At 47.3% G+C, this 17,317-nt stretch overlaps 1 protein-coding gene across 4 annotated transcripts in view; it reads left to right on the plus strand.

Annotated features, from left to right (window-relative positions):
• The first annotated feature begins 14,656 nt into the window (after window positions 1-14,656).
• Window positions 14,657-17,317, plus strand: part of CARD11 (caspase recruitment domain family member 11) — a 110,322-nt gene continuing 107,661 nt past the window's right edge. For all 4 annotated transcript variants that reach the window (XR_009535375.1, XM_060123364.1, XM_060123363.1 and 1 more), the window contains exon 1: window positions 14,657-14,798. The gene's annotated coding sequence lies outside the window, so the exon portion shown is untranslated. The remainder of the gene's footprint in view (window positions 14,799-17,317) is intronic.

The raw sequence follows: 17,317 nt of genomic DNA on the forward strand, positions 1-17,317 counted from the left end.
CTGGGCCCGTGAGCCATGGCCGCTGAGCCTGCGCGTCTGGAGCCTGTGCTCCACAACGGGAGAGGCCACAACAGTGAGAGGCCCACGTACCGCAAAAAAAAAAAAAAAGGAAGTGGCTGTGGCCTCTCCTGGTTCCCGAGAGCCCCTCAATCAGCCCTCGTCATTTTGCCTTTCATTCTGTCTTGGGTTGGGGACCCCAAAATGGGACCCTGAAACAAAGATTCGAGGGCTTGTCATTTATATGGGAGGTGGTCCCCAAACTCGCCAGTAGGGCAGTGAGGAAATGATATGGGAAAGGGAAGGCAAGGAGTACACGGTCTGCCATTGATCCGGTAAGCACGGTGGGCGGCTGGAGCTGGTCCTGCTGGGACCTCCGGAGACAGATCACACCTTGGACTTACCCTACTAGCCAGGGAGTGCCCCGGGATAACTGTCCTCCAGCCCCCCAAGTTATTAGCTGAGCGCTCTCCGGGGGCTGCTCCTGTGGGCCAGTGAGGCTCCCCAGCATGTGCAGCTGACAACAGCAGGGCCTCTGTACCTGGAGTGACGAAGTACCAGGGGACTTGAGTGGGGCCCTGCTAGCGTCCTCTCCTTTACAGCATCTTCAGGAGCACGCACTTTCTTTGCAAAAGAATTCTTTTTCTCCCTAGAAATACTGCGTTCCTGTAAGGATATGTTACCCTCCTCATTCCTTCCTAATCTGTGCAAAAAAAAGGAAACACGTTTTAAAATATATTTTGACAAGCTCAAGGCTGTGAGCCCCTAGAGGGCAAGAATGATAAAAGCAGGTTGTTTCTCCCCCTTTTTATTCACAAGGCTTCATTCCTTCAAAAGGTTCAGTAACCTAGCCACACTGACAGTCTTTCCATTCCAAGGTGAGCAGCGAAAGGGGGAGGGGCCCAAGGTGGTGGCCGCAGGTCAACATTGCACTTTGATCCCCATTTCACAGAAGTAAAACCAAAAGAGCTGCAGCCGTGGGCCCAGGGTCACACGGTGAGTAACAGCAGAACCACGTCATTCTCACATGCCCTTGCTCCCCACAAGGGGGTGCGGACACAACCCTGCAGCCCCTACAGCACTGTCATCCCCTGTCCTCTGCCCACAGGCCCCCGAGAGCAGTGTTGAGGGAGAACAGAGACTGCTACTCAGCCGGTCCCCAGACCATCTCAGTCGACTCAGCAGGCAAGTGTGAAGGGTCTTCTGTGCACAGGGAGGGGAGGGAGACACAAACGGATAAGACACAGCCGTGCCTCTGTGTGATCTGCTGGGCACATCGGAGACAGAACTGTGTCAAAGCAGGGTTCAGAGACTGCCTTAAGTGGGGTGGGCACTGGTGCGCCAGTGGTGGGGCAGTGGGAGCCGTCCGCCCTGGGTGCAGGCAGTAGGGGGCATGTTCTCCATGGAGAATTGTAAAGTAACAGAAAACCAACTGAAAGCCGGTCTGTTTCTATTATCAAGGTGCCAACAGCACAATATAATGCCACAATTATATTGTGTGTAATTCTACACAATACCAGGGATAAACTGCTCTCCCCTGAAAAGTATCTTTGGTTGGTCTGAGTTCTAAACAATGGCTGTGGTTACTGTTGGTTTTGGGGTTTTTTTTAAAAATTTTTTTATTGAAGTATAATTGATTTACAATATCATGTAAGTTTCAGGTATACAGCACAGATTCTTTTCCCTTATAGGTTATTATATAATATTGAGTATAGATCCCTGTGCTATATAGTAGGCCCTTTTTGGTTATCTATTTTATACATAGCAGTGTGTATGTTAATCCCAGACTCCTAAGTTATCCCTCCACCCTTCTTTACCCTTTGGTAACCATAAGTTTGTTTCCTGCATCTGTGAGTCTCTTTCTATTTTAGAAATAAGGTCATTTGTGTGTTTTTATTTTCATTTTTTTTTTAGATCCCACACATAAACAATATCATGATATTTGTCTTTCTCTATCTGACTTATTTCACTTAGTATGATAATCTCTAGGTCCAACCATGTTGCTGCAAATGGCATTATTTCATTCTTTTTTAGGGCTGAGTAGTATTTCATTGTATATATGTACCACATCTTCTTTATCCATTCATCTGTCAATAGACATTTAGGTTGCTTCCATGTCTTGGCTGTTGTAGATGGTGCTACAATGAACATTGGGGTGCACGTACTTTTTGAATTATGCGTTTCTCTGGATATATGCCCAGGAGTGGGATTGCTGGATCATACGATAGCTCTATTTTTAGTTTTTTAAGGAAACTCCTTAAATTGACTGCATCAATTTACATTCCCATGTTGGGTTTTAGTAATATATATGTGAGCTTCAGATTAGCACATTTTTATTACTTGAACTTTAACAAATATTGTACTCTCCTGGAGAGTTAATTTAGTTCTGCAGTCTGCCCCCAATACACACCAACCCAGCTACACAACATGCTCATTTTAAAAGTAAGTTCCTGTGGAACCAGACACGGATACTTGTCCTGGGTACTTCTATCATAGGGACTGGCCAAGGCAATTAGGCAAAAAGAAAAAGAAATAGAAATTAAAAAATGAAAGGCATCCAGTTTGGGGAAAAAAAGAGCAAACCTATCTCTATTCATAGATGACGTGCTCTCGTACATAGAAAATCCCAAGGAATCCACTAAAAAAACATTAGAAGTAATAATCAAGTTCAGCAAGATTGAGAGATACAGGATCAATATAAAAACCAATTGTTGGGCTTCCCTGGTGGCGCAGTGGTTGAGAGTCCGCCTGCCCATGCAGGGGACACGGGTTTGTGCCCCGGTCCGGGAGGATCCCACATGCCGCGGAGCGGCTGGGCCCGTGAGCCATGGCCGCTGAGCCTGCGCATCCGGAGCCTGTGCTCCGCAACGGGAGAGGCCACAACAGTGAGAGGCCCACGTACCGCAAAAAAAAAAAAAAAACCAATTGTTATTCTATGCACTAGCAATAAACAATTTGGAAACAAAATTAAGAAAACAATTCATTTACAATAGCATCAACAGGAATAAAATACTTAAGGATAAATTTAACAAAAAAGTGAAAACTTATACACTGAACACTATAAAAACATCACTGAAAGAAATTAAACAAGATCTAAATAAATGGAAAGACATCCCATGTTCGCACTTCTCAAACTGATGTATAGATTCAACACAATTCCTAACAAAATCTCCTCCTGTTTTTTGCAGAAATTGACAAGGTGACCCTAAAACTTGCATGGAAATCCAAGGGGCCCAGGGTATCCAAGCATATTTCAATATTCTTGAAAATGAAAAACAAAGTAGAAAAACTCATACCTCCCAGTTTCAAGACTTACCACAAAGCTATTATAACCAAGAAGTGGTGGTACTAGCATAAGGATAGACATATGGATAATGAAATAAAATTGAGAGTCCAAAAATAAACCCTAATTTATAGTCAATTGATTTTTGACAAAAGGAGTCAAGACAATTCAATGAGGAAAGAATTCTCTTTTTAATTATGGTGTTGGGACAAAAAGATATCCAGGTGAAAGAGAATAAATTTGAACCCCTACCTCACACCATATACAAATATTACATCAAAATGTATCACAGACCTAAATGTAAGAGCTAAAAATATGACACTGTTAGAAGAAAAAATGGGAGTAAATATTTGTGATCTTGGGTTAGTTGATGATTTCTTAGATATTTCATGAAATACACAAGTAACAAAAGAAAAAAATAAATTGAACTACATCAAAATTAAAATTTTTGTGCTGCAAACAATACCATCAGGAAAGTGAAATGACCACCCAGAAATAGGAGAAAATATTTACAAATCATAAATCTGATAAAGGACTTGGATCAGAATATATAAAGAACTCTTACAAATCAATAATAAAAAGACAACCTCACTTTTTAAGTGGGTAAATGATTTGAATAGACATTTCTCCAAAGAAAGTATACAAACACATAAAAAGATGCTCAACATCATTAGTCATTAAGGAAATGCAAATCAAAACCACAGTGAGATACTACTTCACACCCATTAGAATGGCTGTACTAAAAAAGACAGACAGTAACAAGTGCTGGCAAAGAAATGGAGAAATTGGAAGCCTCACACACTGTTGGTGGGAATGCAAAATGGTATAGCTGCTTTGGAAAAGAATTTGATAGTTCCTCAAAATGTTAAACATGGAACTACCATATGACCCAGAAATTCCACTCTTAGGTATCTACCCAAGATCAATGAAAACATATGTCAACACAAAAACTTGTACATAAGTGTTCATAGCATTATTCATAATAGCCAAAAAGTGGAAACAACCCAAATGTCCATCGACTGATAAACAGATAAACAAAATGTGGGGTACTTATAGAAGGGAATAATATTGGGGAATAAAAGGAATGGCATACTGATACATGCTACGACATGGTGAACCTTGAAAACAATTTGCTGAGTGAAAGAAGCCAGATATGAAAGTCTGCATGATCACAAGCTATAATTTTTTGGGGGGTAAGTACAAATTTTGGTTCATATATGAAATATTTTCCTGAATTTGAACACTATCTTTAATATTTAAATTCATTCTTTTTATAACTGATAATTGTTTTAAAACCAAAACACAAACAAATAATGATTGTTACTGATTCTAGTATAATGATTACTGAAAATAATTCTGAAATATAGAGGAGATTGTTAAAAATGATCTGCTCCATGTGTCAGATAAGCTGGTGCTACTGGGAGCTGGACATGTCATAAATGGTTGAAAGGACACACTTTAAAGAAACTAGCTGTACCCAGAGTCATATATGCAGGCCCAATGGATCTTAATAGTTATCAATAAGATATTGATATATTTCATGTATCTGGTCATGTACTTTAACACGTACTTTAACATCATGGACCATTTCGTAATTTAATCTCAGCATCCCCAAGTACAAAAGCCAATGCTAAAAAAAAAAAAAAATGTGTATGTATGGAATACATAACTGGCACTTGTTGTGTGTACGTGTGTGGTTGTTGGTTGTTCTCGTTTGGTTTGGTTTTGATTTTGGTCTGCGCGTTTCCCATCTTACAGCTCTCAGGATGGGCGGCTCACACAGTATGGAGACGAAGCCCTTCCACCTCGGCAGTGGTTAGTGTATTTATTTAGTGTGTTTATCTTGTGGCCTCGGTCCTTTGGGCTGAATAGTTTTGAACCTTATTGGTTCTTCCCAACGTTTGCTTCTGTATGATCAACCCTAGAGTGGTTCATTCTTGATCTCACTTCCAGTCATTCTTTCCTTTCTTCAAAGAAAGAAAATTTCTTTCTTCCTCCTTGGAACATTTCCTCCCCTCCTATTTGCTCTCTCAACTAACCTTTTATTAGCAGTGGTACAGTTTCTCCATGTTCTTACACAATCAACTCAGCCATTTCTGTACAAACGTTTCCAATGGACACAATTCTTTGATTAAGAAAATCAAAGGTCAGAGAAACAAATCTTCCAAACACTCTACGCACAGTTAAGTTCCAAGTAGGTAACAATGCACTTAATTTTATAGAATGTGAACAATTCGAGGGCTTAAGCTAAAAGGATAGCTTATATGCACGGGCAGAAACGCATATAATTCTTCTAAATAGTCGTAACACAATTGCCACACGTTGGTGTCGACATTGATAAAGGGACAGGTGCTTTTCACATCAGTCATGGACGGCTGACTGCCTCCTCATTGGCTGGAGTGGTCTTGCGAACGCCGTGCCCAGCTGGACCTTGGGGAAATATACTGAAGTGTGATATGCAGATAGATATTGAGAGATGCCTCATAAACACCCCGACTACTATAAAACATTTGGAGAACCACTGGTGTGTAGACGACTGTGTTTAAAGCAGCCAATTCCATAAGTTACAACATTCGTATTGTTAATGAGCCCTGAACTTCCTGCTCAAACGTTGTGTGCTCGGGTGTTTCTAGATGCTCAGAGCCACTTAGATTGCTTGGGTGTTTCTAGATGCTTTCTCTAAAAGCAAGAGGAAGGGAAAAAAAGCAATTGGCAGGCATGGTGACGGATGAGCAGAGCTAAATATTTTCCATTTTCAAACAGGGGGACCTAAAGCAAATACTGGGCCACTCTTGAGGTCCGTGCCGAGCGGAACGGCCTCCTACTTGATGCAGCACGTCTCAGGCCTCAGGTAACCCAGAGCGTTTCACAGTTGCATGCTGGTAATACAGTCCTTGAAGACAAACAAAGCCTGCCGTATGTGCTCGATGCAATCGCTCACACACGTTTCTGGGCATTACTGAGATTATTCCCTATTTATATAGCGCCGCCAGCACGTACACCACACTGTAAAATGGATGGAACGTGCCAATTACCCTAACGCTGACTGACTGAGAAAAAAAATGGCGGTCAAGTTTCAGAGACTGTCATCCATCCCCTCGGAGAGGAAAAATGGACAGGATGCAGGAGCGCGCAGTGACTGGGATGGTTCTGCATTTTCTCGACATCGGCCTCCTGCGCAAGATGGCGCCTCCAGGGCCCATCCCGCACCCGCCCTCCTGGGCTTAGACCAAAAGGCCCCAAGCTCATTGCAACAATGGGCCCATCATCCTTTTGCACATTTCATGCAGAAATGTCTCCCCACCAGTACTGTTTTCAGAGTGCAATTCAAGGTATCTTCCCCCATGAGATATTTAGATGGCTTTCATCATATTTCATAACTCAAGCAATTGAACACTACTGAACGTACATTACCAGCCTACAGATGGGGACGTTTTCCTCCTGGATTTAAGCCATGCTTAAAAGAAGAAAAATAAATAAATACGATCCTCCATTTAGAAAGAACTATGATCTTTGCTGTTAACCGTTATTTGTTGCTCTTTTGTTCTTAAAAAATAAAACTCACATGAAGAGGGACATCCAAGAAAAAAAGAATTAAAATAAAAAACAAGTCAAGGGTCATTTAAGGTGTTCACCAAAAGGCGGACCTTTCAGTGGGTTGTCTTTTATTTGTGTGGGGTAACGGATACACTGATGCCTTTCCAGAATCAGCTCTCTGTAGGGAGATGGCATGAAAAAAATCTGAAACTAAGAGGAATGAGCTCGAAGGGGCAGCAAAAACAATAAGAACATAAAGTACAAAGTATGTAAAACATAATTAAAGGCCTGGTAGGCTCTGCTTTGCTCTCGATGCTACTTTGCGGTAGGGGTGGGTTGCGGGGGGGGGTGGTATTAATACATAGAATGGCAGTAAGGGGTGGCATCGGGGAAAAAAGCAATATATTCTCAGATCGATAGTTTGTGACATACCTTTTTGCTGTCCCAAGCGTGTGACTGTTCCCCTGATAAGGAAGGATTTTCTGGGCAGTGAAGGTAGCCTTTGCAGGAGGAGAGTGCTCTCTGGAGGGGAGGGGTGGCCGGAGGGGTAGTACCAGCAAAGGAGGGGTCATTTAAGAGAGGGGAGCACAGAACCCCGTCCTGCCCTGGGTTCCTGGTCTCATTCCATTTTGCTTTCAAGGCAACACAGAAACATCTCAAAACACAGCATTGTGACCGGAGCTAAGATGTGGCTCTGGGTAAAACCCATCTCTCATTTTTCCCGTTTCTGATCTCCTGTTGGGGCACAGAAAACTCTGCAGCTGCGGTGTACAGCGGAAATTTTTCAGCGGGGAGGAAAACTGAAGATGGGGAGCGTTTGGCAGACTTATTGAGACCTACAGGGGACCAAGAGTGAGAAAGGGGGGCGCAGCAAACAGAGCTGACAATTCCGGGAACGGAACTAATTTCATGACCTGCCTCCACTTAGGCAGCTGTGACACGGCTCCCTGCTGTTCTGTCCTTTACGTTTCTGAGAGGCTGGTTCAAGGTGACCCCCTCTTGAGAGAAGCCCTGTTACGCACACCTTCCCCTGGAAGCCCTCAGGCAGTGGTTAACCAGCCCCAAGCTCCAGTGCTCGCAGAGGGATCAGGCTAGACTCCAGCTGGGATCACCTTCCCCTTCAGCCCCCCCGCCCCACGTTTGGGAAAGTGGGGTCTCCTGGAGCTGTCCCAATAGTTGCACAAAGGGGACAGAGAGAGGATACTGAAAGGACCTCTCTCAGGCGTGGCTGTGGGTCTGCCCCTTGCGAAACCTGATTGCCGCAGCCTGTCCTGCGCAGAGAGACCTGAAGCCTGGGCTTTCCCAAGCTCGTCCCAAGCTCCCCCGTGACAGGTGGCACGGATGGCGAGTGAGAGCCTGCTACAGCACTCGAGGAGACCCCGGAGCAGAGGCTGCAGGGGGCCTTCGGGCTGGGTAAGACCACGGCAGATGTTCACCCAAGTCAAGAGGGAAGCAGACCAGGACCCTCCTGGAGCTGGAGGTCAGCCCTGAATTCCCGCAGGGTGAGGGGCAACCAGGCATGAAAGAGGCATCTTCCTCGTGGTCCTCAGGTCCTCCAAGCCACTTTCCTCCCTCACACTCCGGTGCATCTTGTGGGGAGCACAGAGGGAGGGGCAGCCGTAGGAGAGACTAGACATTTTTATTCCAGGAAACCTAAAAGGACTGTTAAGTTACTGGATTGGGCTATATTTTAAGGCAGATAGAGCTACAAGTTTTATTTCTCCTACTAATGTGGAGGGGGACCCAGAAGGAAGACAGGATAACTTCCAGATACAATAGAGGTTTTCTCTGAACATACATCCGGTGGTGTGAGCGACCCTGCGACCCCAGCAGGGGCTCAGATCATAACTTGAACGCAGGGAGACATGGGAACTAAACTGATCGGTTCCCTCCTGGCTTCTCCCACCCGTTTCTTGTAGACGTGATTTATTTTTATTACAAAAGAATTACACAGTATGGAAATACACCGTTTCTGGTATAGAAGGACATCCGATGAAGACCCTTTGACCCGCCTCGCTCCTTCCTAGTTCAATCCCTTAGAAATGACCATTTTTCACCAAACACGCCTTTCAGATCCATCTGACGTCATACTTTGTCCAAGCCAGTAACTTCACAGTGCTTTCCAGTTCTTCAGGTGGCGAGGATCTGACTGAAAGCTCAGATACATCCTGACTTTTTTTTTAGGCCTCCTGCATAGTTGCTATTCCTTTTTATTATTTTCATGGATTTATTTTACTCTTTCCTGGATCCCATGTCTTTCTCTTCCCTAGATTTCTTTTTCATTTCATTGTAGTACCTTCTCAAGTAATTGTTCTTCTCCCCTGCCCCTGCCCCTGCCACATGCACAGCCTCCCACTTTATCAACGTTCCCCATCAGAGCGGTACATGAACCTGCAACAACAGATCATAGTCACCCAGAGTCCACGGTATACATTACTCTTACATTCTGTGGGTAGTATACATTCCATGGGTGTTTTTTTTAAAACCTTTTTATTTTTATTTTTTTAATATTTATTTACTTTATTTTGGTCTGTTGTGGCACACGGGATCTTTGTTGTGGCATGTGGGATCTTTCATTGTGGCACGCGGGCTTCTCTCTAGTTATGGCGTTTTCTCTTCTCAGGTCGTGGCGCGGGCTCCAGAGTCCATGGTCTCTGTAGTTCTCGGCACGCGGGCACTCTAGTTGAGGCGTGCGAGCTCAGCAGTTGTGGCACGCGGGCTTAGTTGCCCTGCGGCATGTGGGATCTTAGTTCCCCGACCAGGGATGGAACCCGCGTCCCCTGCATTGTAAGGCAGGTTCTTTACCACTGGACCACGAGGGAAGTCACTGTTTTGTTTTTCAAGTATCCTTTTCTTTTCATATATATGCCTATATATTTACAGATGAAATTATATGATATTTGGGATGTGACTCAAAATAATCTGGAAATGGAGGGAAGTGTGTTGGAGCATAGACAAGATTAGTAATGAGTTGATAATTGTTGAAACTGACTTAGGGGTACATGAGGCTTCATTATGTTATGTTCTCTAGTTTTGTTTATTTTTGAAATTTCCCATAACACTTTTTTAAAAGTTAAAAAAAAAGAAAAGTAATTGTATTTCTGGAGAAGTGCTTAGGGGATAAATTTCCAAAGCCCCTGCATGTCTAAGAATGTGTTTATTTTGCTCTCACACTCGATCAAAAATTTGGTTGAATACAGGACTCCACATTTAAAGTAAGTTTTCGTGAGAACGTTGAAGCATGACTTCATTATCTCCTCGCTGGAAGACAATGCAGTGTTGCTGGTGAGAACCCTGAGCCCCATTTGAGCCTCGGCATCAGTGTTCTTCCCACGCCCGGCTGCAAGGTCTCAGAATCTTCTCATTATCCGTCTTCTCCTTTTCTCTCCTGAAATTTCATGAGAATGTATCTAGAGGCAGGTCTTTTTTTATTTATCGTATTGCTTCTCGCTGGCCCCTCTCACTGTGGAGAATCATGTCAGTCTGCAGCTCTGGTAAATATTATTATCATTTCATGATTAACTCCTCCCTCTAGTTTCTCCTTTCCTGCCTGGAAGGCTTTCTAAGTGGACAAGGAACTTTTCGTGTTGATGATTTATGTCGCAACTTTTCTCTCGCACTTTTCCCGTCTTGGTGGGTTTCATTTGTTTTGGCTTCCAGCCTAGGAGACACACTCGACAGACATCTTCTTCCAGCCCTTCTATTAAATTTTATTTATTTTTCCTATTATTTTGGCAACTGTTTTTTTTTTTTTTCCCCGGTACGTGCACCTCTCACTGTTGGGGCCTCTCCCGTTGCGGAGCACAGGCTCCGGACGCGCAGGCTCAGCGGCCATGGCTCACGGACCCAGCCGCTCCGCGGCACGTGGGATCCTCCCGGACCGGGGCACGAACTCGCGCCCCCCGCATCGGCAGGCGGACTCTCAACCACTGCGCCACCAGGGAAGCCCCGGCAACTGTATTTTTAATTTCCGTGAACTGTCCTTTCTTCAAGCAGCCCGTTTCATAGCAATCTGTTCCTATTTTACGAGCGTGATTTCTGCTTGCCTCTCTCCGAGGACACTCATTAGAGGGTGTTTTGGTCATTATACTCTGTTCCCTTCCCAGTGCTACCCATTTCCTCTCCACCCTTGGGAGACAGTTGTCCTATTTGTTCATCTGGATCCCTCACTTTCAAGCTGCTGGTTTCTGCCCGTCTCTGCGAAGGCCCAGGGTGACTGACGCTTCCCGACCTCCTCGTAGAGAGGCTGGCTGGGCTCTCAGGGCAGGGCGGATGTGGTGCCCCAGCAGGCTGCCTTCCCTCCAGGGCCGCACCACGCAAAATCTGGCCCGTGGACCCGTGTCCTCCTGCGCGCTAGTCCTCGACGAGTGCGATGAGAACAGAAATCAAGACTGAGCACCCAGAAGCCTTTACAGCGTTTTGACGTTGCCACGATAACCAAGCGCGATCAGCGGGCCTGTACCTTGAGCATCTTATTTTTAAATCGATTTTCTAAATTCATTTTTATTATATTTTACAAAAGTATCAGTCTGTAACAGATCAGAATGTTTCTTAAGGCTGGGGGATGGAGGATGTCTTTCACTACAGACAGTTCAGAAAGCACAGCCCTAGGGGGCCCCGGCAGAGAGAGGTCTAGGCAGGCTGCCCTTCTGCTAAATGTCACATGGGAAGGGGTCTCCTTGGGCCGCTGCCCTCATTCCAAGAGCCCTTGACCCTCCCTCAGAGCAGGTGTCCTTAGAAATACTTCTCTGGCTTCGCCTAGGGGAGAAGCTTAAGGCGCACGGTGTAAGGTCAGAGGCGGGGAGTGCCCAGGGAACTCTACACTCAGCAATTCCATCCATCCATCATTCAGTGTCTGCCCCTCATGCCACCCTGCCCTACCCTCAAACCCAACAGATCTGTGGGGTTCCCAGTGAGAGAACCACTCCCATCTTTGCTGCCGCCTTTCCCCCTGCCCGCTCTGAGCTGCGGCCTCTGTTCATCTGCCTTCTATTCACCTGTCCACTCGCTAACTCTCCTGGCACCTGGATTAACTCATCGCCCACTGTTCTTTGCTGTCATTCCAGCAGGTTTCCAAAAGAGGAGGTGAATGTTTGCATTTAGTTTGTAGTCTCCAACCATCGTCCTTCAAAGACATTCGAATCACCTTCGCCCTGGGGTCACAGAAGAATCAGGTTTTAAAAGGGCATGCCTGGGCAGGAGGGAACTTCCTGGGTGATGGTAGTGTTCTACATTATATCCATACTGTCCCATAAAAATATAATGTAAAATTTAAAATTTTCTAGTGGCAACATTAAAAAAGAAACATGAAATTCATTTTAATAATATATTTTATTGAATCCAACATATCCAGAATATTATTAGTTCAACATGCAATCGATATCAAAACTATGAGTGAGATGTCCTGCATTCCTTTTTACGTACCATGTCTTCAAAGCCTGGTGCCGTTTTTACACTTACAGCACCTCAATTTTCCTTGAAAATACTTCACCTGTATTTAGCTTTTATAAAATTTACAGTTGAAAAAGCAGATTAATATAATCAGGATGCTCCCAACATACTTAAAAGTTTTCCAGTAACAGAATTGAGTAGCAGTTTTTAGATTTTAATTAAAATTAAATGGAATTTAAAATACGGTTCCTTATTCACACTAGCCACATGTTCAAGTGTGGGTAGTGGCTGCCGTACTGGACCACACAGTTCTATATCTTCACAGGGATTGGGGTTACACGGTGTATACATTTGTCAAAACTCATTTTATGATATCATTAAAATCTGTAGGTAAATTTCACCTAAAAAAATCTCTCTAGTTAATGATATGCATGATAAAGTATTTAAAGGTGAAGTATGTTGATGTCATCAACTTTGAAACGCATCAAAAAAACAAAAAAGAAGGATCGATGGCTAGAGGGGACAGATGGGTATGTATGTGATAAAGCAAATAGAGCAAAATGTTCATTGTAGAATTAGGTGGTGGGATATATGGGTATTCACCATACAAGCCTTCTAACTCTTCCGAATGTTTAACAAGTCCAATAAGGTGTTGGGGAGGAAAAGAGACAACATGTCTTCAAGAAACCATACCTGCATGTAATCCCATGGCTAGATCTGAAAAACATACTATTGAACGAAAGAAGCTAGACCCAGAAGGGCATCTATGGATGTCTCCATTTATATAAAGTTTCTGAACTTTAGAGACAAGACATCTGGCAAAACTGACCTATGCTGCTGGAGGTCAGAAAGTGGTTTATCCTTGGTGGAGGGGAGGGGCTGACAAGTAGGGGTGCATAAGGGGGACTTCTGGGGTGCAAAATTCTCTGTCTTGGTAACGTGGGTGTGTTCGCTTCATGAAAACTCATCAAGCATTTTTGCAGAATTTCTATCAGTTTTTGTTGTTGACTTAAGGCCTGCCTGCCCTTCGTACCCTGCAGGAGGAAAACCAGAGTTCCCCTCCAAAACGACACGGGCTGATTTAAAGGTTCAACAAGTGCAGGAGAGATTCCACCCAGGTCCCCAGCGAGTCACTGGGGATGGAGGACCTGGATGCTGTGGGCGTTGGCATTTATTTTAGGAACTTTCTCTCTGTGGTTCCTGATTAAGTTTTTGAACATGCTGTGCAGAAAGCAAACTCATGTCTCCTTTAGTTCCTGGTCCATGTGCAACCATCACCTACACGCCTCAAAACCGCCAAGATTTTAGTCTCCTGTGCTTGGACCACAGCACCATCATTTGTTGATCTTCGTGCTTAGCTGCTCAATTTATTGAACGCCTTTCCCTCCAGGAGCTCAAGGAACTTTTCTCAAAGAACTTACAACACGAAACGGGAGGGAATGTGCTCCAGCTGTAATGGCGGGAATCAAGAGGTGAGGGAGGGACAGAAGTCAAGGGTCACTGAGGCAGAGTAGAAGGAGAGGTGCAGGGGCTGGGGAAACCGGTACATGAGCAGAACCCAAAGTTCTCTGGATGTGCCTGGTTGGCCCAGATTTTTAAGTTCATAATTCAGAAAAACCCTTGGGACCTTCCCCCCCTTACAGCCCTGAGAGAGTAACATACCCAGGGGCCTGGGCCGCAGCTTTGGGGCCAAATTATTAAACCGATGACATCCAAAAGCCTCAATTTCCCCTACAGGTGCTGAGTCTGAGAGCACTGCGCGGGGGAGGGGGGGTGCGGAGGGCCAGAGGCAGCGGGGTGACAGACTCTGTCGCCATCACGGGTCCAGGAGGGGTGTGTGCGGCCCTCGGAGGTGTGCTGACCGCCAGGCAAGCCCCAGGAAGCTTCCGGAACAGAGGCTGAGGGAGAGAAGAGCCCTGGGGGTGCCCAAGGCTGCAGGATCCCTTGCTTCCCACTTCTCTGTGGGAAAAGCCTCCCCCGCAGATCGCAGCGACGCCTCTGGGAGTTCTTCAAAACGGGGCCAATTCCTCCGAGAGGGCAGCTGCTCCAACCTCCCTCCCACGCAGAGCCTGGAGAGCCTTCAAGGGGGTGTCCCTTCCCACGGCCGCGCCGGGCTCTTGGTGTCGGAGCCGGCTGGGGACTGCGGCCCAGGCAGGGGTCCAGCCGCACGCGACCCGGGGCGGGGCGGGGCGGGGCGGGGCCTCCCCAGGCCCGCCGGGGTCTCGCGGCCCCGGGCCCAGCCCTCCCGCCCCACCTCCTCGCCGCCCTCCCCGCGGCCGGGACCCAGGCTCCGCCCCTCCCCTCCCCCTCTTCCTTATCTCTTTTTCTAACCTTTTGCATTTTTTTTAGTCTCATTTCCTGTCGGGTTTTGCATTCCCCTCCCCCCTTCCAGCCTGTGACACACTTTCTCTCCTTTTTTCTCTCTTTTGCCTCCTTTGGCCTCCGGACTGCTGCCCGTGTGGCGCGCGGCCCCCTACCGGCCCTGCAGCCCCTGGGTCGGCTGCGCCCCTCGGACGGTCCGGGCGGTGGGGACCGAGGGCCGCGGCCCCGAGGGGAAGACGGCGGCCTGCGCGGAGCCTGAGCGGCCCAGGTAGGCGCGGCGGACGCGGGGGTGGGGACACGGGGGACGGCGGGGGCGCGCTGGGGCGGCGCGGTCGTGCGGAGGGGGGACGCGGGGGGCCCGGGGTCCTCGGCGGGCGGCGCGGAGTCGCGGCGCCGTGCGGGGGTCAGAAGGGGCTCGCTTTTCTGGTCCAGCGCTACCGGACCGCCATCCCTCTCTCACCATCTCTTTCCCCTCTGGCTCCATCTCTATCTCCCTCTCCCCGCCTGCGTTTGGAGAACTTTATCTCCACTTTCCATCTCCCTGTATCCCGCCTCCGAGTTCCTCTCGGACCGTCTGTCTCTGGGTGGCCCCGCCTGGCAAAGTCCCCAGCCCCTCAGAGAAGAAAGGGATGAAGGGGGGGCGGGCCCGGCAGGGCGCCCCTCGGTGCCCCTGCCCCAGAAGGAGGAAAAGAACATTTCTAAGACCTGAAAGGACAGGAAGTTTCCAGACCACAACCGGGCCTGACGCGGAGGCTCCCGAGAAGGTGGAGCCCCTGGGAGGGGAGGGGAGGGGAGGGCAGGGGGAAGGACAGCCCCTCCCACGGGGAGAGTGTGGAACCAGGAGGGGCCCAGGTTCCCCGCAAAGCCAGGATGAGGTCCTAGTGGCCTCGTGCTTGAAGTCCCCACCCCCGTGACACTGACCCGCCCCCCCAGCACACTGCCCAGGCTGGAAGGGCCCCCCGTGGTCTCCTGAGCTCTCGGCACAGGGAAGGGAGAGGGCTTCTCTGTCCCTTCAGAGTTCAGAGCACAGTTGGAAGGGCCCCAGGGAGACAGTTATGGTGCAGGGAGCAGGGCCTGCTTGACGGGGCGTGTGTCGGAGCTCCCAGCTTCCTGGCACCTGGTCTGGAGAGTGTCTGCAGAGGACCATCCCCACAAACCTGGTCCTGCGGACCAAACCCATCTGTGCCCAGCCTGCCCCCAAACCTTTGATTTGTGGTAGGAAAGAATTTCTCCTGACAAAGTGTAAAAGGCTACCAGCCTCCCAAGGAAGGAAAGAAACGTTGGTCCATCACTGGACGATTATTGGGTGCCTCCTCTGTGGTTATTGGGTGCCGGAAGTCCCGAGCCGTAGGTTAATGCGAGGACAGGAATTTAGCTACAGTGTTCCACTTCTGTCCTTGCCCTGAGTCTCCACTTCTCTCTAAGCCCCTGGCAGCTGTAAAGAAATGATGGTCCCCGCTGTGGGCCGGGGCTGATCAGAGGGCAAAGGGAGCCTGGGACTGACTCAGCCTCATCACACCCCAGCAAAATGGTTTGGATGGCTGTGCATTTTAGTAGCACCCATATCAAAAAGGAAGTCTGTTAGTCCCACCAGCCCGTACAGTCCTGACTCTGTGTACAAATGTTCCTTTGTGTGATTTTTTTTTTAAATTGTGGTAAAATACACATGACATAAAATTTACATCTTAACCACTTTTAAGTGTATAGTTCAGGGGTATTAAGTACATTCACATTGTTGCACAACCATCACCACCATCCATCTCCAGAACTTTCCATCCTCCCAAACTGAAACTCTGTTATCATTAAACAACTCCCCATCCCCTTCTCCAGCCCCTAGAAACCACCCTTCTACTTTCTACCTGTCTCTGTGAATTTGACTCCTCTAGGACCCGATGTAAGTGGCATCCTGCAGTATGTGTTCTTCTGTGTCTGGCTTATGTCACTGAGCATAATCTCCTCAAGGTTCACCCATGTTGTAGCAGGCGTCAGAATTTCCTTCCTTTTTAAGGCTGAATAATATTCCATTGTGTGGACAGACCACAGTTTGTTTATCCATTCATCCTTTATGTGATCTTTTATTTTTCATTTTTTTAAAGATTTAATTTTACTTATTTTTGGCTGTGTTGGGTTTTCGTTGCAGTGCGCAGGCTTCTCCTTGCGGTGGCTTCTCTTGTTGCGGAGCCTGGACTCTGAGCGCGCTGGCTTCAGTAGTTGTGGCTCACGGGCTCTAGAGCGCAGGCTCAGTAGTTGTGGCTCGCAGTTCTAGAGTGCAGGCTCAGTAGTTGTGGCGCGCGGGCTTAGTTGCTCCACGACATGTGGGATCCTCCCGGACCAGGGCTCGAACCTGTGTCCCCTGCATTGGCAGGCGGATTCTTACCCACTGCACCACCAGGGAAGTCCCTATGTGATCTTTTAAAATGACTTGTAAACCTAACTCTTCTTCTAAAGGTGGTGGCCCTTGTTTGAATCACTCAGTGGGCACTGTCTGGGTGACACTGTACCAGGTACCGTCGGGGACACACAGAAGGAACGAGAGACCCAGACATCCTCCCCTAAATAGTTCAGGCCCTACAGTCGTGTTGCCATGACCAGAGGGTGGCAGAGACTCACACTAGAGGAAAGGATTGAGGGAAGGAAGGATGGCGGGAGGCGAGTGTGGGCGATGGTGGGACTCAGAGAGTCCAGCAGTCAGTGGAAGGTTCCAGGCTGAGACTGTGCTGGTGGGGCAACATCCCAACTAACTTCTCCACTTTCCGACATGCGTTTCTCCACCTTTCCAATGGAAAC

The sequence above is a fragment of the Lagenorhynchus albirostris genome, chromosome 15, assembly GCF_949774975.1.
Source record: "Lagenorhynchus albirostris chromosome 15, mLagAlb1.1, whole genome shotgun sequence".
In the NCBI taxonomy this organism is placed as follows: Eukaryota; Metazoa; Chordata; class Mammalia; order Artiodactyla; family Delphinidae; genus Lagenorhynchus; species Lagenorhynchus albirostris.